General features: G+C 37.2%; 2 pseudogenes; one reads left to right on the top strand and one right to left on the bottom strand.

The window, feature by feature from the left end:
* Positions 1 to 21,264, bottom strand: part of LOC102421721 — a 29,255-nt pseudogene extending 7,991 nt beyond the window's left edge.
* A 2,002-nt stretch (positions 21,265 to 23,266) lies between these two features.
* Positions 23,267 to 25,356, top strand: LOC102421428 (annotated as a pseudogene).
* Positions 25,357 to 25,871: the final 515 nt, after the last annotated feature.

The following is a 25,871-nucleotide window of genomic DNA, read 5'->3' as shown; positions in this document are numbered from 1 at the left end:
TCCCAGATTCAATTCCAGTCAAGGGCATGTACCTAGGATGCAGGATCCTCCTTAGCCCAAGCCCTAGTTGGGGCTCCTGCAGGAAGCAACCAATCAATGTGCTTCTCTCACTAGATGTTTTTCTCTGTCTTTCCCTCTTTCTTCCACTCTCCCTAAAAATCAATGGAAAAATATCCCAGGGCCATGGTGGGCAAACTGTGGCTCGCGAGCCACATGCAGCTCTTTGGCCCCTTGAGTGTGGCTCTTCCTAAGCCTTAGGAGTACCCTAATTAAGTTAATAACAATGTACCTACCTATATAGTTTAAGTTTTAAAAATTTGGCTCTCAAAAGAAATTTCAATCGTCGTACTGTTGATATTTGGCTCTGTTGACTAATGAGTTTGCCGACCACTGTCCTACGGTGAGGATTAACAAAAACAAACAATCAAATAAAAAAAGAACTTGTAAAACTCAACGCCAAACAAACGAACAATATTATCAAAAAGTGGGCAGAGGACCTGAAAATACACCCTGCCCAATAAGACATACAAACAGCCAATAGATGTATGAAAAGATGTTCACCCTCACTACCAATTAGGGAAATGCAAATCAAAACTACAATGAGATACCACCTCACACCTGTTAGAGTGGCCATTATCAACAAGACAAGCAATAACAAGTGTTGGAGCGGTTGTGGGAAAAAAGGAATCCTCATTCACTGCTGTTGGGAATATAGACTGGTACAACCACTATGGAAAGCAATCTGGCGATTCCTAAAAAAGTTAATAGAGTTACTATATGACCCAGCAGTTCAATTCCTGTGTATATACTCAAAAAACTCAAAATCATATATTTGCAAAGATATAAGTACCCGTATGTTCATTGTAGCATTATGCACAGTGGCCAAGACATGGAAACAACCAAAGTGTCCTGTGATAGAGGACTTGATAAAGAAAATGTGGTACATATACACAATGGAATACCAATCAGGGATAAGAAAGGATGAAACAGCACCATTTGCAACAACATGTGAAATAAGTCAGACCTGAAAAGCTAAGAACCATATGATTTCACTCATATGTGGGATATAAAACTGAAACTTATGAACACAAACAGCAGAGTGGTGGTCGCCAGAAGGAAGGGGGTGGTGGCATTGTTTAGGTTTAATCCACAAATATTTTGACTAATGTCTTAGTATAGCATTAAACAAACTAGGACAAATAGCTCTTTAAGAAGAGCTGAGGAGTTGATCCTAACAAAAACCATTACTAAAATGACCTCAAAAGAATAAATAAACTGTACAACACAACACACTAGCATACATACCAACTGCTTTACTACTTTACTTCTAGTAAGTAGTTTTCTTTTTAAAAATGTTTTTGAGGTATATCTTACAGACAGAAAAATGGACAGAAGTTAACAACTCAAGGAAAGTTTACAAATGTGTGCACATGTATACCACCATGATGATTAGGACAAAAAAGACTTCCAGCACCTTATAGGCTCCCCTATGCCTCTACCTGGTCAGTATACCCAGATAACTATTATTTTGACATTAATCACCATGGATTTTGTTTTTATCTCAAAATTATATATGGAATCATTTAGTATATAGTCTTTTGTGCCTGACTTCTTATACTTGTAATGAATCAATGTTTTTGCACATATCATTAGTTAATTCCTTTTCATTACTTTCTTGATTATGTTTAAATCTAATGTTAAGAGTTTATAAATTATAGCATTATTTCAATATAACAGGCATCTAATTGAAAATGAAAAACTTTGACTTCAGGAATTAATCATTCCCTGTTTAATCCATCATATCAATGTTACTATTATCATAAAATTAAGACAGTCTCAAAAAGGGGTATCTGTTTTATGAATATACCAGAAATGGCTAATGATCCTATATAATAAAGAGGCAATATGCAAATTGACCATCACACCATCACACACAAGATGGCCACCCCCATCTGGTCAAAAGATGGCCACCACAAGATGGCCGGCAGGGAGGGCAGTTGGGGGTTCCCAGGCCTGCAGGGGATGGCAGTTGGGGGTGATCAGGCCTGCAGGGAAGGGCAGTTAGGGGGAACCATGCCTGCAGGGGAGTGCAGTTGGGGGCAACCAGGCCGGCAGGAGAATGCAGTTGGGGGCAATTGGGCTGGCATGGGAGAGGTTAGGGGGTGATCCGGCTGGCAGGCAGAAGCAGTTAGGGGCAATCAGGCAGGCAGGCAGGTGAGCGGTTGGGAACCAACAGTCCCAGAATGTGAGAGGGATATCCGAATCCCCTGCCAACCTGATCGATGCCTAACTGCTCCCCTGCTGGCCCGATCACCCCCAACTGCCATCCCCTGCTGGCCTGGTCTCCCCTAACTGTCCTCCCCTGCAGGCCTAGTTCCCCCAAAATACCATCCCCTGCTGGCCTGGTCTCCCCTAACTGCCCTCCCCTGCTGGCCATCTTGTGGCTATGGGCACCGCCATCTTTGAGGGCGGGGCAGTCAATTAGCATATTCCCTCCTTATTGGCTGTGGGTGCCACCACCTTTGCTGTGGTGTGAGAGTCAATTAACATATTCCTCTTTATTAGATAGAATTAGGAAGCATATTCTCAGTAGAAAATTTTGAAAGCCCTACATTTTTAAATGGAAAGAATTAAACTCAAAAACTCAGAATGCTCAATAATTAATGGTATTTTATGGGTCTCTGTATTAGAATCATCTATAAACAATGAGTAGAATATTTGGAGAACACTTAAACAATGCAACAAAAAATCTCAACAGAGTAGTGATTTCCCAGGCTGAGGAGCAAAGTTAAAAGATTGTAGACAAATATAATTGTTGAGCACACTGCAAAATGTCAGGGCAGAGATAGAATTTCAGTTTTATATCATATATGTACAAATAATTTGATATCAGGTTTATTCTATAAACCAGAAGGGTTTTTTTTGTTAATTTGTGGAACATAAGAGCATCTTAATCTCATATAACACTAGTTCAGTTTCTGGTACATAGGCACAAATTAATCATCAATAATTACTGGTTGAATTAATTAAATTACCTTTGAGTTCTGCCTAGAATTATTGGGGAAAGGCAAGTGACATGTTTTATAATCTCTCAGGGCAAGAGCCACCATTCATGTGGACAGCTCAACAAAAATAATTTGAAATGACAGTGAAATTATTGGATAAAATATATCTATTTCACTTTGTTAAAGATTCCATGTTCAATATATGTGTGTCCCTTTAAGTTCCAAACTCAGTTTTACTCCATAACTTTTGGTTTCTGATCCCCATGAAGTTACTTATAAATCCTTAGCATCAATATTTTTTGCTAACTTCTGATATTGGTTGAAAAAACTGACTTCTTGATCATGGTTAAAACTGATATCAAAGACTATAAATAATTATATCATTTCAATTCATCAGGAACTTATGTGGAAAATGGGAAATGTTACATCAGAATTTCAATTGCCCTTGCTTAGCCCACCATATCAACACTACTATTATCGTGCCACTTGAGACAGCCTCTAAAGTGCTGCTGTTTTTCTTGTTATAAAACTATTTGTTATTGTGTATGACTGTTTTGAAATATAGTAATAAGTACCATGACATAATCTATTAAATGAATAAATCCCTATGCGGACACAAGGAAGAGAGTCATTACCCCAGCCCATTGTGTGTGGAGCTTGAACAATGGATGGTTGCTTCTTATTTTGTTCTCTCACCGTGTACTTGGAAACTACACTATTTCATTTTCCATATTTCTTTTTAAATAATTTATAAGTTCTTTTTCAAATACTGTATTATCTAGAGGGAGCTTGCCCTGGAATCTCTGAGTAAGTTACAACTTCTGGATGTTAACATCATGGGGAAAATCAACATTATTTGTTGATTAAATTATGTTAATTCTAACAATTCTTGGGATTCATTTGGATACATTTTGAAGACCATGATCTCACAAAGTGATGCTTCCCTCTGAATACAGTACCTCCAAATCACTGAAATACCTAGTTTAACTTTTTATTGATTTTTAGAGAGAGATGAAGGGAGAGGGAGGAAGAGAAAAACATTAATGTGAGAGTGAAACATTGATCATCTGCCTTCTGCACACCCTTTACCGGGGATTGAGCCCACAACTCAGACATATGCCATGAACGGAAATTGAACTGGCAATCTTTTGGTGCACAGGACGACACCCAACAAACTGAGCCACACTGGCTAGAACACTGGCTTACCTTTCTATAGCATAAATATGGCTAGTATGTCTAAAAATGCCCATGTTCTGAATCATGCTTTTCCTGTGTTCTATTTTTTCTGTTATCAACAATCCCTAGCATGATAAGAATGACATTTGAATGTAAAATAAAATAACTCTAAGGTCTTTTAATAGTCCATTACTCATGTAACTTTCTTTCTTTTTTTTTTTTTTTTACTGTCAAGAGGTACTATGGGAGAGCTTTTGGATGACCTTTGTATATAAAGGAATTCTATCATGTCAGCTAAGATATCATCCCATTCCAATTGCAATATTATCAACAATAAGGGTGATCTGATATATCAATGGCAAATCCATCATTAGGATTTTTATTCTAGTTTTTTGAGAATTTTGAAACAGTTGTCATATTCTCAATAATATACTTTTTCATATATTTCTTAATATTTACTGTTGAAAGCATTACAATGTCCCCTTTTCCTCCCATTGACTTCTCTCAGCCAGCAACCACCCCCCACCCCAGGCCTTCACACCTCCCCCACTATTGTCTGTGTCCATGGGTTAAGCATATATGCATACAAACTCATTGGTTTATCTCTTCCCACTCACCCATTTTTTCATATTAGAATTACACCTAAACTCAGTTAAGGACTTATTTTTTTAGTCTAACATAGAATCATTTTTAACATATGAATTGTATGCAGCAGTCTGCCTGATATGAAAATGTGTAAAATGCTTAAGAATAGACCTTTTATTTTTTTTAAATTTATCTTTGTTGTTGAAAGTATTACAGATGTCCCCTGTGCTTTTTGCTTTTGTTTTTTTCCCATTGACCCCTTCCACTCTACACTTGCCCCTCCCAGGCCTTCACCACACTATTGTCTGTGTTCATGGGCTATGATATTCTATATAATAAAATCTAAAATGCTAAGTGTCTGACCATTCTCTACCATTTGACTAGTCACTATGACATGCACAGACCACCAGGGGGCAGACGCTCCAACTGGTAGGTTAGCTTGCTGCTGGGGTCAGGCCGTTAGGGGATGGGTGAGACAGGCCAGACACGCCCTGGAGCCTACCCCCCCCCCCCCCACGTTTCTTCCCCGACCCTGATCTTGCACTGGTGGGATCCCTTAGCCTGGCCTATGCACTCTCACAATCCGAGACTCCTTGGGGGATATCAGAGAGCCAGTTTCAGACAGATCCCTGCAGGCCAGGCCGAGGGACCCCACCAGTGCACAAATTCGTGCACCTGACCTCTAGTATGCATATAAGTTCTCTGGTTAATCTCTCCCAACACCACCACCCCCATCTACTCCCACTTTCTCACAGAAATTTGTCTGTTTCAGGGGTCCTCAAACTACGGCCCCCGGGCCACATGCGGCCAACCAAAAACATTTATCCCGCCCACCGGGTGTTTTTGCCGCCGCTGTGTGCATAGGAATTTGTTCATAGTTTTTTTTTTAAACTATAGTCCGGCCCTCCAAAGGTCTGAGGGACAGTGAACTGGCCCCCTGTTTAAAAAATTTGAGGACCCCTGGTCTGTTTCATGCTTCTACGTCTCTGGATCTATTTTGTTCATCAGTTTATTTTGTTCATTAGATTCCATGTATAAGTGAGATCATGTGATACATCTTTCTCTGACTGGCTTATTTCACTTAGGGCAGTGGTTCTCAGCCTTCCTAATGCCGTGACCCTTTAATACAGTTCCTCATGTTGTGGTGACCCTAACCATAAAATTATTTTCGTTGCTACTTCATAACTGTAATTTTGCTACTGTTATGAATCGTAATGCAAATATCTGATATGCAGGATGTATTTTCATTGTTACAAATTGAACATAAAGCATAGTGATTAATCACAAAAACAATATGTAATTATATATGTGTTTTCCGATGGTCTTAGGCGACCCCTGTGAAAGGGTCGTTTGACCCCCAAAGGGGTCACGACCCACAGGTTGAGAACCGCTGACTTAGGGCAATACTCTCCAGGTCCATACAAGCTGTTGCAAATTGAAGAGCTCTTTCTTTTTTACTGCTGTGTAGTATTCCACTGTGTAAAAGTGCCAAAGGTTTTTTTTTTGTTGTTTTTTTTTTTGTTATTGCTAAAAGTATTACAAAGGGTATTACATATGTGTCCTTTTTTTTTCCCCTGCCCTTGACAATCCCCTGGCCTCCCTTACCCGCCAGTGTCTTATGTCCATTGGTTATGCTTATATGCATGCATACAAGTCCTTCGGTTGATCTCTTACCCCCCTCATCTATTCATCTGCTGATGGGCACTTGGGCTGTTTCCAAATCTTAACTATGGTAAATTATGCTGCTATGAATGCAAGGGTGCATATATTCTTTCTGATTGGTCTTTCAGGTTTCTTAGGATATATTTCTAGAAGTGGGATCACTGGGTCAAATAGGAGTTTCATTTTTAATTTTTATAGTATAATTATTATTTATTATTAAGAAAAATTTAAAAGTAAGTATTAATATTAGTGTGGTATAATAAATGTTCATACTCTTACTAGAGGCCTGATGCACAAAATTCATGCAAGTATAGGCCTTCCTTCCCCCAGCTACCAGCACCAGCTTCCCTCTGGCATCTGGGACCCGGGCTTCCCTTGCAGCCCCGGCTCCATCTGGAAGGATGTCTGGTCTAATTAGCATATTATACTTTTCTTATTATTTTTTATGTGTTTTGAAACTTTATTTGCTTTTTTTCTTTTAAATTTTTTTTCATTGTCTAAAGTTTTACATATGTCTCCTTTTTCCCCAATTGACCCAACCCCCCAGCCATTCCCACACCCGGCAAGCCCCCACCAGCCCAGTGTCTGTGTCCATTGGTTATGCAAATATGCATGCATACAAGTCCTTTGGTTGCCCTCTAACACTCCTCCCCTCCCCTGCCATTTGTCTCTGGATCCATTCTTGTTCATCAAATTATGTTGATCATTATATCCCACATATGAGTGAGATCATGTGATATTTATCTTTCTCCAACTGGCTTATTTTGCTTAGCATAAGGCTCTCCAGTCCCATCCATGCTGTTGCAAATGGTAAAAAGTTCCTTCTTTTTTTTATAGCAGCATAGTATTCCATTGTGTAGATGTACCACAAGTTTTTAATCCACTCATCTGCCGATGGGCATTTAGGTTGCTTGCAAATCTTAGCTATTGTAAATTGTGCTATTATGAACATGGGGTGCATATATCCTTTCTGATTGGTGTTGCTTGTTTCTTGGGATATATTCCTAGGAGTGGAATAACTGGGTCAAATGGGAGTTCCATTTTTAACTTTTTGAGGAAACTCCATACTGTCTTCCACAGTGGCTGCACCAGTCTGCATCCCAACAGCAGTGCACCAGGGTTCCTTTTTCTCTTCATCCTCTGCAGCACTTGGTGATTGTTGATTTGTTGATGATAGCCATTCTGACAGGTGTGAGATTGTAGCTTATTATTGTTTTGATTTGCATCTCTCGGATGATTAGTGACTTTGAGTATGTTTTCATATGTCTTTGGACCTTCTGTATGTCCTCTTTTGAAAAGTGTCTATTTAAGTCCTTTGCCCATTTTTTGATTGGGTTGTTTATCTTTCTTTTGTTAAGTTGTATGAGTTCTCTGTAAATTTTGGATATTAAACCCTTATGTGAAATATCATTGGCAAATATGTTCTCCCATGCAGTGGGCTTTCTTATTGTTTTGTTGATGGTTTCTTTTGCTGTGCAGAAGCTTTGTATTTTGATGTAGTCTTATTTGTTTATTTTCTCCTTAGTCTCCATTGCCCTAGGAGCTTTGCTGGAAAAGATCCTGCTATGACATATGCCTGCTATTTTGCTGCCTATGGAGTCTTGTAGGATTTTTATGGTTTCCCATCTTACATTTAAGTCCTTTAGCCATTGTGAGTTTGTTTTTGTGTATGGTGTAAGTTGGTGATCTAGTTTCTTTTTCTTTTTTTTTTTTTTGCATGTATCTGACCAAATTTCCCAGCACCATTTATTGAAGAGACTGTCTTGAATCCATTCTACACACTTGCCTCCTTTGTCAAATATTAATTGAGCCTAATGGCTTGGGTCAATTTCTGGGTTCTCTGTTCTGTTCCATTGGTCTATATGTCTGCTCTTATGCCAGTACCAGGCAGTTTTCAGAATCGTGGCTTGATAATATAGCTTGATATCTGGTATTATGATCCCTCCAACTTTGTTCTTCTTTGTCAGGATTGCTGTGGCTATTCAGGCTCTTTTTTTTTAATTCCATATGAATTTTTGGAGAGTTTATTCTAGATCTTTGAAATATGCCATCGGTATTTAGTGGGAATTGCATTGAATCTGTACATTGTGTTGGGTAGTATGGACATTTTAATTATGTTGATTCTACCAATGCATGAACATGGTATGTTCTTACATTTGTTTATGTCTTCCTCTCTCTTTTTTCAATGTCCTGTAGTTTTCCAAGTGCTGGTCTTTTACCTCCTTAGTTAAGTTTATTCCTTGGTATCTTAATTTATTTGGTGCAGTGGCAAATGTGATTATTTGTTTGTTTGGTTGGTTGGTTCTTTGTTTCTCTTGTTTGTTTGTTCATTATTGGTGTATAATAAGGCCATAGATTTCTGGGTGTTAATTTTGGATCCTGCTACATTGCTGAATTCATTGATTAGGTCTAGTAGTTTTTTGATGGAGTCTTTGGGGTTTTCTATGTATAGAATCATGTCATCTTGGAATAAGGACAGTTTTACTACTTCTTTTCCAATTTTGATGCCCTTTATTTCTTCTCCTTGTCTGATCGCTGTGGCTAGCACTTTCAGTACTATATTGAAAAGGAGTGGTGAATGTGGGCATTCCTGTCTTGTTCCTGTTATCGGGGGAAATGAGTTTAGTTTTTGCCTGTTGAGTATGATGTTGGCTGTAGGTTTGTCTAAGGCATTTATTTATTTATTTATTTATTTATTTATTTATTTATGTTAAAAGTAACCATTCATTTTTTTAAATTTTTTTCATATAAGGCTTTTATTATGTTGAGGTATGATTCCTCTATTCCCACTTTGCTGATAGTTTTTATCAAGAAAGGGTGTTGGATTTTGTCAAATGATTTTTCTGCATTGATTGATATGATTATGTGATTTTATCTCTCAATTTGTTTATGTGATATACCACATTTATTGATTTGCAGATATTGTACAATCCTTGCATCCCTGGAATAAATCTCACTTGATCATGGTGTATGATCTTTCTAATGTAATGCTGAATCCTATTTGCTAGAATTTTGTTGAGGATTTTAGCATCTATGTTCATCAAGGATATTGGCGTGTAGTTCTCTTTCTTTGTGGTGTCTATCTGGTTTTGGGATTAGGGTAATGCTGGCTTCATAGAAGAGCTTGGAAGTGTGCCTTCCTCTTGAATTTTTTTGGAATAGTCTGAGGATAGGTTTTAGTTCTTCTTTGAATATTTAGTAGAACTCTTCTGTAATGCCATCTGGACCATGGTTTTTGTTTGCTGGAAGATTTTTGATCATTGCTTCAATTTCTTCAGAAGTTATCGGCCTATTCAGGATTTTTTATTCTTCCTGATTGAGTTTTGCAAGCTTGTATTTTTTCTAAGAATATGTCCATTTCGTTTAGGTTGTGCATTTTGTTGGAATAGAGTTGTTCCCAGTATTTTTTCATAATCCTTTGTATTTCTGTGGGATTGGTTGTTACTTCACCTTGTTCATTTCTGATTTTGTTTATTTGGGTCCTCTCTCTTTGCTTCTTGGTTAGCCTGGCTGGAGGTTCATCAACCTAGTTTACCCTTTCAAAGAAGCAGCTCTTGGTTTTATGGATCCTTTTTTGTTTGTTTGTTTTTTGTTTTTTGTTTTTGGTCTCTATGTCATTTATTTTGGCTCTGATCTTTATTATTTCCTTTCTTCTGCTTATGCTGTGCTATTCTTGTTGCTATCTTTCTAACTTTTTGAGTTGTAGGGTTAGGTAATTTATGTGTATGTTTGAGTGAGAGACAGTTATATTCCTCAGGACTGCCGGGGACTGGTGGACCAGGCTGCCCTGGCCAGGTAGCCTCAACTACTGCTGAAATATCACCCGGGGTGGCCGGATCTGCTGCAGATACCATGCCATCTTGAAGGGGAGAGTGGTTTTGCTGGGAGCCCACCTGGGGAGACCTCAACCTGGGGAGACCTCGGACATCACCCAGGACCCTACAGTCACACTGGCCAGGGACCAGTTCACTCAGCTGTGAACCCATGAACACCGAGACTCCAGCTTCCCCAGGCAAGGACTACTAAAAAGTCTGTCCAGGGAGAGACAAAATGGCAGCCAAATAGGCAGAGGGGTCTTGCACCATCTCATGAAGCAGATAGAAGAAACAGATGAATCAAATAACATCCACCTGGTATTGGTGAATTAAACACAGATGTTGAGGCAATCCATGGCCAGAAAGGTCAGAGGTGGCCTGGAAAAAGGTGGGATCTGGGATCTGGGCTGGAGGGAGCAACACACGCGACTGGGTCAAGAGTGTCTGAGGGAGACTGCGCTACACCAAATTCACATCCCTTGGGGACACATATAGCGCTTGACCGTGAAAGAGAGTCCAAAGGGCTGCTGGCAGTGGGGGACTCTAGATCTAAGCCAACAGCCGTGGGAGACTGCACCCAGAAAGGCAGCCTGTAGTTCTACAGTGGCCACATAGTGGCAGGAGTTGGGGGAGGATGGGAGGGAGAGACGCTCTGTGGCACGGTTGCTCTGTATTTATAATTGCCTTTCTTTTACTCACTAAACCCAGTGCATAGGACCTTTCAATTACAAACACTCACCAAGACTGCAGGGGAAGGTGGTTTTGTGGAAGCTGGGGAGCAGAATAGGGAGAGATGATCAGGAAGTCAGCTCTGGGACAGTCTGATCTCTCCTTCCCAGAACAGACATTTTCTCCTGAAGAACAGACCCCTCCTAACAGCACAGCCATACCTAGCTTTGTACTCAGCAGGGAAACAAAGATTCTAAATACCCCCAGGGAGCCCTCAGGGACTGGGTTGAGGTGCCATTTGATCCCAGAAACTAATACAGAAACACCACCACCTAGAGGCTGTGTCAGAAATAGATGCTTGTGTAAATACAACACAACGCGGGCAGATTGATCCTGCCTGCCTGAAACCAAGATTGTGGCCTCTGACACAGAGGAGTGGTGGATTTCTGGGAACTTAATGTGGTGCTATCTAACAAGAAACTGAGATATCAGACAGAATAGTAGAGAGGGGTCTTAAACCAGCCCCCATGGGATATTAAAACTTAGCTGAAGTGAACGAACTTCACTTTTTAATTTTTTCTTTTACTTAAGACACAAATTTTATTTTCTCTTTTATTTTATTTTTTACTATTATTTTAAAATTTCATTTTTTATATTTTTTATTTTTTATTTTTGGATTAGGGTTCTACTTTCTATTTTATTTTTAGTTTTAATCATTATTTCACCCTATCTTATTATTTCCTTTATGCCAACCCTTTCTTCCTCACTTCTCCCTTTTTCATCCTTTCTCTTCTCCTGTTCCTGCTTTCGTTTTTCTCTCTCTTTATTTTTACTCCTTGTTGAAAATTGATCATCTTTATCTGCTTTATTGACGCATTACTATTATAGTAGTCTGCTGGCTTATATATCTAATTTATATATCTAATTCATATATCTAATTTCCTCTCCCCTGCTCCAAGTCCATGCTAACTTCTCTTTTCTCTTTCTGTGCTAGCCAATTTTTTTCTTGTTGTCATTGTTTGTTTGATTGTTTGTTTGTTAGTTTTTTGTGTTTTTTTTTTATTTTTTGCTTTTATTTTTCCTCTCCTCATGTGTTTTCTTCTACTAATAGTTTAATTAGTTTCACTCATCAAACTCAGGTATATCTGCTCTCTATTCTCCTTTTCCAAAAATAAGTGAATATATATATAGGTATATTAAAGAAAGAGGAAATATTTTTAATTTTATATAAATTTTATTTTATATATATTTAATATAAATATATATTTAAATTATTATTATTTTATTTATTATTTTTTATATTTTTAATTTTTATATTTTTATTGAGTATTTTGTTTTTTACTTTTCTTCTTATACATTCTCTTTCTACCTCATCTATACTGAATCGTGGCCATTCCCTGATTCATTCAATTCCCTTATCTTACCTTATGGAAATAAACTCTGCCTCTTCAGATTCACCTCCCCTCTTTATTTCTGGGGGTTTATTGTTTGCATTTTTTGGATTAGTTGTTGGTTTGGTGGAGCTTTCTCTCCATATACATATTTTTTCCCTTCTTTTTTCTTCTTTTTCTTTTCTCTTTTCCTTTTCTGAATATCTTTTTTGTGCTCTTTTCTCTCCCCTAATTCTCTTTTCTCTGGTGGTCACCTTTATTTGGGGATATTGCTGTTGTGAATACATTCATGTTTTGTTTTCTCTCTGTTGTGTCTTTTCAAGTTGTATTTTGTGCTTTTTGATCAATGTGGTAGAGAGTGAGCCACATAACCAGACACCCTGAGAGGAGTGAAAATGGGGAGACAAAGAAACAGCCCCATAGGAAAAAAAGGTAGGAATCACCAGTAACGAAAGTAAATAAAATGGAGGCAAGCAATTTTTCAGAGAAAGAATTCAGAGCAATGATCGTAAAGATGCTGAAAAGGATGGAAGACAAATTCAACAACATGTGTATGAATCAAGAGGAAATTAAGAAAAACAAAGAAGAAATGAAGAATGCAGATATAGCTGCAATAAAGAACACAATAGAAAGCATCAACAGTAGACTAGAAGAAGCTGAGACCTGCATCAGTGAGCTAGAAGACAAGGTAGGAAAAACACCCAAACAGAGCAGCAACTGGAAAACAAACAAACAAACAAACAAAAAAACCTGAGATGAATTTTCCAAAGTTAAAAAAAATACATATGCTGCTTATAAGACACAGTAGGTTCTCGGGTTATGTCAGAGATCTATTCTTACAGTGTGATGTAACGAGATTTTTCTCTGTAAGTCAGAACCCACCTACATAAGCACCTACATCACTCACATGGAGCACATACACAGCAATAATGAAGTGAAACAGTAAAAAATTTTTTAAAAGAAAGTAACAATTCCTGACCTTTACTTGTGGTAAATAAACAATAAAAACATAAAGCACATATGTACATACGTTGAAATGATGGAACTTTTTTTTTATAAATAAATGGGAGATGGTGACATAACCACGAAATGACGTATGTCAAGTCCGATGTAACCTGAGGACGACCTGTACTCACTTCAAATCTAAAGACAAGTACAGAATGAAAGTGCAAGAATAGAAAAAGATATTTAGGAAAAATGAAAACCAGAGGAAGACAGGTCATAAATACTTATATCATACAACATAAACTTTAATACATGTAACAAGAAACAAAGATGAACATTACATAGTGATACAAGAGTCAATTTAACAAAATATATACTACTTGTAGACAGCTATACACCCAATATAGGAACACCTATCTATGTAAAGCAAATATTAACACATAAATGGAGAGATTGATAATAAAACAATAATAGTAGGGGACTTTAACACCCCAATTATATCAATCGGTAAAGCATCCAGACAGAAAATTAACAAGGAAACATTGGCCTTTAATGGCACATTTGATTAGATAGACTTCATAGATATTTTTAGAGCATTACATCCAAAAAAAGCAGAATCTACATTATTTTCTAGGGTACATGGAACATTTTGATCACATGTTAAGTCATAAAACGTTTCTCAACAAATGTAAGAAGACTGATACCATAGCAAGCATTTTTCTTATTACAATGACACAAAACTAGAAAATAATTATAAGAAGAAATCTAGAAAAAAACACAAATGCATGGAGGCTAAACAACATGACACTAAATAATCAATGTGTTAATGAAAAAATTCAAGATAAAATTTTAAAACTCTTGAAACAAGTCAAAATTGAAACACAGTGTTCCAATATTTGTGGGACACAGCCAAAGCAATTTTAAAAGGGAAGTTCATAGAGATACAGGCCTACCTCAAAACAAACAAACAAACAAACAAACAGAAAAATCTCAATACTCTAATTTCACACTTAAAGGAACTAGAAAATGATGATCAAATAAAGCCCAAAGTTAACAGAAAGAAGAAAATAGTACATATCAGAGTGGGAATAAATAATATCATTTTTAAGTGAAAATATAAATAAAACTAAGAGCTTGTTCTTTGAAAAAAATATAAGTAAAACCGATAAACCTTTAGCATGACATCAAGAGAAAAAGAGACCACAAATAAAATTATAAATGGAAGGAAGAAAGTTATAATTAACAGCATGGAAATACAAATTATTTTAAGAATACAACAAAAAGAATCATATGCATACAAATTGAACAACCTAAAAGAAAAAGATAAATTCTTAGAAACACACATTCTTCCAAGACTGAATAAGCAAGAAACAGAATATCTGAATAAATAGATTACTAGTAACACAAATAAATAGGTAAAAATAATTAAAAAAACACTCTCAATAAACAAAAGTCCAGGACCAGAAATCTTCATGAGTGAATTCTACCAAAAATTTAAAAAATTAAAAATTAGCTTTTTAAAACTATCCCAATAAGTTGAAGATGGAGTGCCTCTAAACTTATTCTACAAATGCAGCATTACCCTGTTACCAAAACAACAACAACAAAACCTAAAAAAAAATTTATAGGCCAGTAACCTGTAAACATAGACACAAAAACCTTCAGAAAGATTTTGAAAACAAAAACCAAATTCAACAATATATTAAAAGGATCATACACTACGACCAAGTGGGTTTATTCCAGGATTGGAAGATGGTTCAATACTTGCAAATCAACCTATCTATAATAATAAAAGTGTAATATGCTAATTAGACTGGACAGCCCAACAACCTTCCAGACATCATTCTGGACATGCTTCTGGATGAAGTCTCTGCGGCAGGGACTGAGGCAGAGGTAGTTAGGGGAGATCAGGCAGGGAAGCAGAGTGGTTAGGGGTGATCAGGAAGGCAAGAGGGTGGTTACGGGCAATGAGACAGGCAGAGTGGTTAGGGGCAATGAGGCAGGCAGGCAAGTGGTTAGGGGCGATGAGACAGGCAGGCAGAGTGGCGAGGGGGTGATCAGGCAAGCATGCATAGCAGTTAGGGGTGATCAGGCAGTAAGGTAGGCAAGCAGTTAGGAGCTAGCAGTCCCAGATTGCGAGAGGGGTGTCTGACTGCCCCCAAGGGGTCCTGGATTGCAAGAGGGTACAGGCCGGGCTCAGGGACACCCCCGCCCCCATGCATGAATTTTGTGCACTGGGCCTCTAATATGATATAACAACCAACAAAACTAAAGATTATAATCATATTATAATCTCAATCGATATAGAAAAAGGATTTGACAAAATTGAGCATCCATTATTGATGAAAAGACTCAATAATGCATTTATTTTTTTCCATAAAATTTATTTTTTTCTTTTAATTTAAATTATTGTTTAAAGTATTACATATGTCTCCTCACCACCCCCCTTGACCTTTCCCTTCCTGCCCCCACCCTGCAGCACATGCCCTCACCTTCTCCTCCCCCCAGGTCTGAGTCCATTGGTTATGCTCATATGCATCTATCAATAATGCACTTAGATAGAGGGAACATATATCATTTTAATAAAGGCCATATATGATAAACCCACAGCTAAATTTATACTCAATAATAAAAAGCTGAAAGTTTTTCCTTTAAGATCAAGATCAAGACAAGGTTGTCCACTCTCACCACTTTTATTCAATGTGGCATTGAAAATCCTAGCCATAGCAAGCAGATAAAAAAACAAAAAAACAAAATGAATGTATATAAAAAGAGGAACTAATATCCTATTTGCCAATGACACGATAGTATATATGAAATCCTAAATACTTTACAAAAGCTATTAGAACTAGTGTAAAGAAATTGTTTTTTGCCCCAGCTGGTTTGGCTCAGTAGATAGAGCATCGACTTGCAGACTGAAGTGTCCCAGGTTCGATTCCAGTCAAGGGCACATGTTTGGGTTGTGGGCTCGATCTCCAGTGGGGGGCATGCAGGAGGCAGCTGATCAATCATTCTCTCTCATCATTGCTGTTTCTATCTCTCTCTCCCTCTCCCTTCCTCTCTGAAGTCAATAAAAATATATTTTAAAAAGTAATTGTTTTTTCTACAGCTCAATAACAAACTATCAGGAAGGGAAATCAAGAAAACAATTCCATGTATAATTTCATAAAAAATAATAAAATACCTGGAAATAAATTTAATGAATATGATAACAGGTTTGAAAACTATGACGTTGATGAAAAATTAAATGTAACACAAATAAATGGAAGAATATACCACACTCCTCATGCATTGGAAGAATCAATATCATTAATAATGCCCATACTATTCAAAGAAATTTACAGATTCAATGAAATCCTTATCAAAATACCAATGGCATTTTTTTAGAGAACTAGAACAAAAAAATCTTAAAATGTGCATAGAGCTACAGAAATCCAGAATAGTCATAGTAATCTTGAGAAAAAAAATTGGAGGTATCATTTTCCCTGATTTCAAACTATACTACAAAACTATAGTAATCAAAACAGTATGGTACTGGCACAAAAACAGAAACATAGATTAATGGAGCAGAGTAGAGAACCCCAAAAATACAATTATATGGTATATAATTGTATCATCTCCAACAAAGGAGGTAAGAATATACAATGGTGAAGAGACAGTCTCTTCAAAAAGTGGTATTGGGAAAACTGGACAACTACACACAAATATATATAAACTGGGCCACTATCTTATACCATTTTCAAAAATAAACTCAAAATAGATCAAATATTATATGTAAGACTTTAAACCATAAAACTCCTATCAGAAAACCTAGACACTAAACTCATTGATATCCATCTTAGCAATATATATTTTTTGGATATGCTTCTCTAGGCAATGGAAACAAAGGGAAAAATAAACAAGCAGAATTGCATCAAACTAAATAACTTTTGCTCAGTAAAAGAAACAATCATCAAAGTGAAAAGGCAACCTACTAAACAGGAGAAGATATTTCCAAATGACACATCTGATAAGGGGTTAATATCCAAAATATATAAAGAATCCATACAACTCAACATCAAGACAACAACAACAACATCAACAACAAACAATCAGATGTAAAAAATGGCTAGATGTCCTGAATATACATCCCCCCCCCCAAGGAAGACATACAAATGACTAACAGATACATGAAAAGATGCTCAGCATCACTAATCTTCAGTGAAATGCAATTCAAAACCACAATGAGATATCACTTAACACCCATCCGATTGGCTATTTTAAAAAGACAAAAATAATTGTTGGAGATTATGTGGAGAAAAGAGAACATTCATGCACTGTTGGTGGGATTGTAAACTATAACAACCATTGGGAAAAGAGTATGGAGTCTCCTAAAAAATAAAAGTTGTAATGCTATGACTCAATAATTCTATTTCTGGGAATCTATCCATAAAAAATGAAAACACTAATTTAAAAAATATACACACCCCTATATTCATTGCAACATTATTTATTATACCCAATATATGGAAGCAACTCATGAATATTGATACATGAACAGATCTAAATGTGACAATGAAAAAATATTAGGGATTGTCAGATTTGGGGAAGAAAGGGTGTTTGACTAGGAGAAACACAGGGAATATTTCACAGGGCTGTGAAACTATTTTGTATGGTACTTAATGCTAGATACTTTGCACTACACATGATTAAACACATGGAAATTTATAACAAAAAATAAACATAAATTAATGATTTTTTTAAAAAATCAACACAGAAGTCATGGGCACCCAAGATGGAATGCAGACTGTGACAACTATCTATGTGTATTGCAAATGTAAGGCATAACCTCTCTAAAATTGGTGGGGTAAAAGTGGTGATGATTTAATTAACTGTGGGAATGATGAGTTTGTAAGATTAAAAACAACTGGTGCAGCTATTGTGGAAAAACAGTATGGAGTTTCCTCAAAAAAATTAAAAATGGAACTTCCATTTGACCCAGTAACCCCACTTCTAGGAATATATCCCAAGAAAACAGAAACACCAATCACAAAGGATATATGCACCCCTATGTTCATAGCAGCACAATTTACAATAGCTAAGATTTGGATACAGCCTAAGTGCCCATCAGCAGATGGGTGGATTAGAAAATCATGGTACATCTACACAATGGAATACTACACTGCTGTAAAAAAGAAGGAATCCTTACCATTTGTGACAATATGGATGGAACTGGAGAGCATTATGCTAAGCGAAATAAGCCAGTCGGAGAAAGATAAATATCACATGATCTCCCTCATTTGTGGAATATAATGAACAACATAAACTGATGAACAAAAATAGAACCAGAGACATAGAAGCATCAAACAGATTGTCCATCCTATGAGGCAAGGTGGGGGGTAAAGGGGTCAGAGATCAACCAAAGGACTTGTATGCATGCCTATGAGCATAACCAATGGATACAGACAGTAAGGGGGTGAGTGCATGTGCTGGGGGTGGGAGCAGCTGGAAAGAGGTCAATGGGGGGAAAAGGAGACTCATGTAATACTTTAAACAAAATAAAGAATTTAAATGTTTAAAAAAGAAAAAAATAATAATGTGGTAAAGATACAATTAACACTAAAAATAAAAATAAAAACAAAAGGAACTGCACATAAACAGTTAATAAAGTTGATAAATGTGCAGGTTAATAATTCTAAAATTCTGATACATGTCATTGGAATTGAACAAATATGTAAATGGATGCAAAACAGTAAGAGAGAAGTTTCTCACTTTAGGAGTGGAAGATCATAGATAAACAAGAAGTAAAAGCTAGAATGGACCATGTGATATTAGAGTTGGAGATATCAGATAAATAAACATGAACTCATATTTATCTTAATATAGATGCAAATGAATAGATGTAAATTAAATATACATATATATGCATTAGTGTATGTTTGTGTTTACTGAGGTACAGAATGAAAAAGATGATCCTAGAACATCTTGTAGCTCTAATAAGTAAGAAAAAGTCCCCCCCCAAAAAAAAACTACAACAGTAAAGGTATGTCAAAAAGACAGAGTGAACTGAAATAGCTCATAGTAGCTAAAGGTGGAACAATCTGCAAAAGAGACATTTGTTATACTATCTTTCTACATAATTTCTTCTAATCTGTCTCTGTATTCTAAATTTTGGTGGTGTTTTCTGTTATGCACAATTTTTTTAACATACTGAAATTTATCAAGCTTTTGCTTAATAGGTTTGGTATTTTAACATGTTTAAATGCTTTCTCTATCATAAGGTTATAAATATACTTGCATATTTCATTGAAATGTTTTTATGGCTTTATTTAATGAGTTTAACTCATTTGGAATTTTTTAATGATGTGTGGGTTCCAAAAGGCAGGGTGGCCTTGGCATGATTAAAGAAATTAAAGAAACCCAGTGTGGCTGGATCATTGTAATTTGAGGAGGAAAGTGGTGAGAGATTAAGGTAGTACAGTAAACAGGAGCATAGACAAGAGGCCGTGTATCACCTGAGTTTGTTTGCATATTAAATATATTGAACACTATATGTTACTATATGTCTGCATGCACCTGAAATTATTTGGGATAAAAGAACACATAAATCAGGTAAAATAAGAGAGAAGTAATAATTATTTGAGCCATTTAGCAAAAGGCAAGCTTCCTCATAAACACCCTATTCAATGATTGAATTTAAGTTGAGGTAAGGTCAGGAATATTTTTGTAAGGTCCATGTGTAATTCTGACAAAAGCATCATAGAGAACCTCTGACTCAGTGTCTTTTTCAACTTACATATGTTCTTTTCTTGAACATTCCTGTGCATTCTTAAAGTGTTTATCATATGCCCACACAGTAATGTGAGAGATACAATTGGCTGAGTAACAGGGATATTCATTTGCCTTAGCAGTACATAGTTAAGAAGAAAGAAATGAATGCTAATAAGAGGTACCTAAATGGCTGTAGGTTCTTTTTCAGTCTCAAGAAACACCCTGTAAGAGGCATACAAGTAATTACATAATTATCTTCCTATATCACTTCATATTTGTTCAAACAATAGTTGAAAACAACGTGTAGGAGATGCAACTTAGAAAATCATTAAAAAATAAATTCTTCCAGATAAGTTTTTTCCATATGCTCTAAATTATTTTCTGCATAATAGAAAAAATAATTTTATGCTGTTATTTACTTTTGTAATTATGGAACTTGTGTCTGGATGGAGCTATGGCTAAAACAGGTCCAGAGAAATGAATCTGGTGAGAAAGCAAACCTTTCACAACAGAGGATTTCAGCCACAGATTTGCATTTTGTGAAACTATGCCCTTCAAACTAAAACCTGCACTTTTTTTTCTTCCTTACTTAATTTCACTTGCACCGTGGTGAGTATTATACAAAATGATCCACACACTTGAACTTTTTATATAATTGCCATGGAAATTCGATAATTTCATCCTAAAGGAGGGTTGAGAAAAACTCAGGAAGAGCTCCAATTACAGAAAACTGGAAAAAATTAATCTTGATTAAAGGACTTCCCCCATGAAAATAGAACTTCCTGAAATTTGTAAGGGCTGATTATGGGAGGCTGTTCTTTGGGGAATGCGTAACTGTACTTATTCTAGGATTTTCCAAAGTGAAATAGTGGAGACATAAAACACACACACACACACACACACACACACACACACACACACACATACACACACACACATTTAAAGGTGTAGTTTAGTGGAATGTTGGCAGCAACTTTAGTTCCTCTCTAAAATGAAGTGCCAAAATACGCAAACTACTTTCCAAAACTATGGTGGTTATAAGGAATGCCTGTCAGCTGTCATCACCAATAAGGTTTTCCATGTGAAAAAAATGAACCTGGAGGATCATAGGAGATTTATTGTTTGCATAAAATAAGCATAGCATATATTCATGATTAGAAATCTAGGGTGTTCCTTTGCTCTACTTAATAATGTTGAACATAAGAACTGGGGGGAAATTGTGAAGATTAAATTACCTGCAATTTCTATTGTTTTATGACTAACCATCTTTACTACATAAATGAGTAGGTTCAAATATTAACCCAGTATTATAAATTTATTCCTTTCCATGTGGCACAAAAATGTTAATCTATTGCAGTTCTCAATTCTGAAATGACCTGAATTCATTTCATTTGGTTGAAAATGTATCCTCTTTGCTTTATAGGGCAATGAAAATACAGTAAAATAAACATTTATAATGTCTGGAATTATTTTAAACCATTCCACCATGGTTCAAACCTATATTTGCATTGCGTTCTTTAATTTCAACATCTGGCATGAGTGACAGGAAAATGTTCTATTTCAATATTAATTATATCATTTTCCACCATGTTCTTTCCAGAAAATTGAAAGCTCTACACCACCCTCATCAAGTTTAATTAATAAATGTAAATATCAATTTCTTATATTATAAACATTTGGTATACAGAGTATGGACACTATAATACTGTTTAAATAAATTATAGTTGTTATTGACTACAGACTCTCAATAAGTTAAAAAGTGTTCTTGTGTAAATCCATTCTTGGTGGGCAATATGGGGTCAGGAGTGGCAGTAAAACCCAGCATGTTCTTTCACATTACCAGTTGCCATGGAAGATTTCAAAAAGATTTTGAAAGTTACTTTGGAACATGCAACTAATAGTGTATACAATGCTACTAGAGCTAACTGAGAAATTCAGTATTGAACCAAGCATGATCCAATGGAAAGAGAATTTAAGAAGACTAGGAATGTTTTTCTTCTACCATATGATATTAGAAAGCCTGTGCCTCTCCAGGTTAACAAAAAATAAAACTCAGACTCATAAAAGCTTAGATTTGGAAGGGAATCTAAAAGTAGAATCCACCTTCCTATTTTTTCCATGATATCTCTAACCGATGATAATATATATATACTTGAACATTACCTCAATGAATAGCTCATTCCCTAAAGCAATCAATTTGATTGGATGACATTTTTATTCAGAAGTCCCTCTTGAACCAAACTAAATTTGTTTCCTGGTAACTTTCACCCAATTAATACAAATGTTTAGACCCAGAACAACCCTCTTCCCTATTCCACATGACAGTTCTTTAAATATTTGGAGACAATTATTTTGTCCCTAAAAATCCATTCTTCTCCAGTCTGTATATCCCAGGTTGTTTTAAACTTTTCTCATAGATTTTAATTCCAGGCAATTTATGATCCTGATCATCCCTTAACATATACTCATTTTTCAATGCCCCTTTTAAAACATGGCCTAAAACTGAATACTTGTGTCTGAATATAAACAGTACATTACAGATTTTTTCAGTCAATAGGTTTCTATGTCAAACTGAACTGCCAAGTTTTCATTCTATTCTTCTCCATATGACCAGATATTATGTGACATTTTTTCTGCCATTCACATTATATGCAATAATGTTAACGTAATGGAAAAAAACAAGTAGTTCATACCTTCTGCCTTTACAGATAAAACAGCTGAAGTCAAAGAGAAAATCAGAAAAGCAGACAACCCAATCTTCTCATTTCACTGGAGTGAGAGTATATACAGAAAACAATAATTCGGAGAAAAAGGCTAACTTTAGACAATTTCTGAGAACTACAGACCCGTAATTCAGCTTATATAAAAATAGAAATTGATTTCTTTTCAATGTTCCTTAGCCACTAAGAGTTAGGAAGAATTAGTGATAAAAGAGTGGAGGGAGCCGCGGTGGTGCTTGCTGCCGCCTGCTCCTTCAGGAAGGAGAGGTTCCCACCTGCTGTGCCAGGCATCCGGGTTGGCTCCACGGGAAGCCCATCTGAACTGAAGCCCTGGCTGGGTGGGCCCAGGCGGGTCGTGGGCGGAAGATACAGCGTGCCCGTAGGCTCTGCTCCCGAGCTGGATAGAGGGGCTGGTCCCAGGGCGCGCCTCTGGTGTCTGGGCCCCCACTGCCTTAGTCTGCCTTAGCCTTTCCTGCGGGCTAGGAGAAGGTGTGTGTGCCCTCTGGCCTGGACGAATTGGAATCCCAGTTAGAAGTTCCAGTCTGCCGCTGTTCTCTGATGCCATGCCAGTACCAACTCAGCTATTTTTTCCTCTGATTTGTAACTGTGAACTGAGCAGAATCTATGGCACTGCATGTTACTGCCCCATAGGTATCTCTGCTGCTAATCTCCTTACATTCCTGAGTCACCTGAAGTATACACCTCATCCAGTGTATGCTACCTTTTGCAGGCCAAAGGGGAACTGGTGGAAATACAACCAAGGAAGGAGATATGCTTCCACACTACAGAAATTTTACCTCACACTTCCACAAGTCAACAGCATCCTGAAAGCTAATGAGTACAGTTTCAAAGTGCCAGAATTTGATGGCTAAAATGTCAGTTCTGTCCTTGGATTTGGCAGCAATCAGCTACCTGCAAATGCACCCACTGAGGATCAGAGAAGTACAACAACCTGCTTGCAGACCAGAGGGATGCCTTTGGGGTTTTTTGATGGCCATACAGGCTGTGCTTATTCCCAAGCAGTCAGTGAAAAGACTCTTTTATTATATTGCTGTCTCTTTGTTACCCCACGAGACTTTGCTAGAGATTGAAAATGCAGTGGAGTCTTGCCGGGCACTGCTACCCATTCTCCAATGGCACAAGTATCCCAATGATTAGTTCAGTAAGGAGGCATCCAAATTGTACTTCAACAGACAGGTTGAGGACTTATTGGCAAGAACTTATAGACCTCACCACTGGGGAGTCAGATGATATTGATGTTAAGGAGGGTCTAATTAATGCTTTCCTCAACTACCTAGTGCTTTGAGTGGCATTTTCTGAGGCCACTGCTTGTGTGGCCCATGTGGATGGTGTCAACCTTCATGTGGCCAATACTGGAGATAGCAGAGTCATGCTGGGTGTGCAGGAAGAGGACGGCTCTTGGTCAGCAGTCACTCTCCCTAACGACCACAATGCTCAGAATGAAAGTGAGCTGGAAAGGCTAAAATTGGAACATCCAAAGAATGAGGCCAAGAGTGTGGTAAAATAGGATTGCTGCTTGGCTTGCTGATGCCTTTTAGTTCTTTTGGAGATGTAAAGTTCAAATGGAGCATTGACCTTCAAAAGATAGTGGTAGAATTCCTTCTTTTTTACAGCAGCATAGTATTCCATTGTGTAGATGTACCACAGTTTTCTAATCCATTCATCTGCTGATGGGTACTTAGGCTGTTTCCAAATCTTAGCTATGGTAAATTGTGCTGCTATGAACATAGGGATGCATATATCCTTTCTGATTGGTGTTTCTGGTTTCTTGCAACAGCATGGATGGAACTGGAGAGCATTATGCTAAGTGAAATAAGCCAGTCAATGAAAGAAAAATACCACGTGATCTCACTCATTATGGCTAATAAAAACCATTATAAGCTGATGAACAAAAATAGATACAGAGGCAGAGCAGCATCGAACAGACTGTCAAACTACAGCAGGAATGCCAGGGAGGGTTGGGGGGGGCGGGTAAGAGTTCAACCGAAGGACTTGTATGCCTGCATATAAGCATAACCAATGGACACAAGACACTGAGGGGTAGGGGAGGCCGGGGAAAGGTCAAGGGCGGTGGGGAAGGAGACATATGTAATACTCTTTGTAATACTTTAAGCAATAAAACAAAATTTTTAAAAAAAGATAGTGGTAGAATCTGGCCCAGACAAGTTGAATGACAACAAATATACCAAGTTTATCCCTCCTAATTATTATACAGCTCCTTATCTCACTGCTGAGCCAGAGGTAATCCTACCATTGATTAAGGCCACAATATAAGTTTCTGGTACTGGCTACTGATGGGTTGTGGGAGATAATGCATAGGCAGGATGTGGTTAGGATTGTGGGCGAGTACCTAAACGGCATGGTGACTCTGGGACAGATGCATGTCCTGTTAACAGAAAGGAGAGCCAAGATGTTCTCAGTATTTAAGGATCAGAATGCAGCAACCCATCTTTTTCACCATGCTTTGGGCAACAATGAGTTTGGGACTGTTGATCATGAGCGTCTCTCCAAAATGCTGAGTCTTCCTGAAGAGCTCGCTCGGATATACAGAGCTGACGTTTCAATTGTAGTTCACTTCAATTCTCATGTGGTAGGGGCATATCAAAACCATGAATAGTGAGATCTTCCCCTGGCAATTTTCAAATGAAATATATTTAAAGGACAAATAGATTTTAAAAAGATACTACAGTAGTAAACATTTCTAGTGGGTCATTCTAAGCATTTACCATTTGATCCTCTAGCTCAGTGGTTGGCAAACTCATTAGTCAACAGAGCCAAGTATCAACAGTACAAAGATTGAAATTTCTTTTGAGCCAAATTTTTTAAATTTAAACTATATAGGTAGGTACATTGTTATTAACTTAATTAGGGTACTCCTAAGGCTTAGGAAGAGCCACACTCAAGGGACCAAAGAGCCACATGTGGCTCGCGAGCTGCAGTTTGCCGACCACGGCTCTAGCTAGTCAAGAACTCAAATGGACTTGGCAGTAGGGTGGTAGGATAATGTGACATTCTGCCTGGCTCAGACCTCACAGCTCCTGCACTTGAAGCAAATCAGTTTCTTATTGTAGATTTATTGTGACATTGGCTTCTTGTATCAGTCTGAGAAAATTAGGATGACCTGGCAAGTAG

The sequence above is a fragment of the Myotis lucifugus genome, unplaced genomic scaffold (assembly GCF_000147115.1).
Source record: "Myotis lucifugus unplaced genomic scaffold, Myoluc2.0 scaffold_4, whole genome shotgun sequence".
Taxonomy (NCBI): Eukaryota; Metazoa; Chordata; class Mammalia; order Chiroptera; family Vespertilionidae; genus Myotis; species Myotis lucifugus.
This window is presented reverse-complemented; position numbering and strand designations above follow the sequence as displayed.